This window comes from Poecilia latipinna, unplaced genomic scaffold, assembly GCF_001443285.1.
Source record: "Poecilia latipinna isolate Pla-1442-1.1 unplaced genomic scaffold, P_latipinna-1.0 Scaffold3070, whole genome shotgun sequence".
Lineage (NCBI taxonomy): Eukaryota > Metazoa > Chordata > Actinopteri > Cyprinodontiformes > Poeciliidae > Poecilia > Poecilia latipinna.
This window is the reverse complement of record NW_015115686.1, coordinates 1-1,965: the sequence shown is the minus strand read 5'-3', so window position 1 is coordinate 1,965 and position 1,965 is coordinate 1.

The window sequence follows — 1,965 nt, the reverse complement described above, 5'->3', positions numbered from 1 at the left end:
GGTGTGGCCCAGACCCAGCTGCAGGATCGGATCAACAGAGCGGGTCAGGACCGAACCTGTGGACCCGGTTATTTAACTGTATCATTGTAGGGGGGAGGGAAAAAAAAGTTCAACTTGGCCATCAGTCATTTTTCAAACTGAAAACTTTTCCACCTCACAGCCAAGGAGATATGTGCACACACACACACACACACACACACACACACACGCACACACACACACACACACACACCGACATGTATGAATAAGATGTAAGTACTTTGCTCTATCCCAGTAATGGCTGGCATCGTGATGGGGGAAGACAGGTGGTAAGATGAGGATTTGCCCCGGGTGAGAGTGGACAGACTCTTTGCCGCCGTAGGGTAACCTGAGACATTTCTGTTTTACTCTGCTGAGGATGATGCACCTTTTAAGCAAGCTGTGTTCTGTGTTATCCCTCCCCCCCGCAGGAGGAAGCTCCCTTCATTAAGCTCAATTGTCTGCATGTGCTTCTCCCCCTGAGCTAATTTAGGCACGTGCCATTTCAGTAAATGAGCAGTTTGTCTCCAAGGCTGCCTGGAAGAGGCATAATTGTTATCTTGAGGATACTCCTAGTATGAAAAGCCAGAGGCTCAGGGTTTTTTTTCCTCCTTCCTGTCCAGTTGGTGTACATTATTGAACAGCTGTACCTGTGGTTGGCTCAGCTCAAGTGCTGCGTGTGTCAACAGACAAGGAAAATCTCAGAGATCAAAACCCCTCTGGGTCTTTCTGGCCTTCTCGCCAATGCCATCAGCAGCCAAAAGATTTTAAACAGGGAATATGGTAACTTGGAAACGCAGCAATGAAACAGCCTCCACAATTATGATTTAAAAAGCCTTGAAATAGACTGAATAGACTATGAAATCCTCGGTTGTCCCTGCTGTCAATTTGTATAATTTGTTGTTCTAGCAAGAACAGGATTTAGTTCTTTTTTTCCTATATCATTCTCATGAGGTCGGAGGAGAGAGGGTGATCTTTGATCTTTCACCTTTGCAAAATCTCTGGACTGTATTAAGAGTAAGGAAAAAATTTTCACCAAGATTGGGAATTGGTAGATTTGAGTTAATCTACTAGACCCAGAAATGAAATATCCCATCAAGAATATGAAAATGTGTATTTAAAAAAAAAGAAACAATAAAATTGTGATAATTTAGCAATAAAGCTGGAAAAACTGAAACAGTCATGAATAATGGAGAATAACACTAAAACAATTGGCAGTCCAGAGGAAACTGCGTGACTGCGCAACTCACAGCTGGTGCTACATTCATTGCCAGTATTCGATGTCAACTCAACATACTGACTATGATGCATCAGTGTCGGAAAATAAGTTGGCGGAATTATGTAGAGCTAAAAATGGCCGATCCATGACCACTGGTCCCACTGAGCAATTTGACGATTAAAAGTTACGCCAGTCTACACTGTAAAAAACCAAAAAAAACAAACATAATTAGAATGGAGTCCTGATGGATGGACGTTGCGATGGCGACTGAACGCAACGCGTCACACTCAAACTGTAAATTAAAGCTCATTAATCACACGCTGCATGGATCATGGTTCCTGCTAACATCCACATCATGTCCACGTCCAGAACAAGAGAAACAGTCGTCAGCTGCTCGACTCAGCAGACTAATGATTTCATTTTTCTCAAAGACGAATCTGCGAGGCGGGGGCTTGTTGTTGTTTTCCCCTCCCTTTGTCACTGATGCCACTGCCACCCCCCTGTCATGATTTCATCATGGGCTTCATATTGACTTTGTCATGATTGTGGCATCATGTCTTTTTGTATGTGTATCTATCACGCTCCGTGCCGGCGGGGGGAAATGTGGAACGACGCTCCCGGTAACACAATCTACTCCTGTCACTCATCTCTTTCCCATTATTTTTGCTCAGTCACCTCATTCCCCTCAGTTTTTGTCTCACACACACACACACACACACACACACACA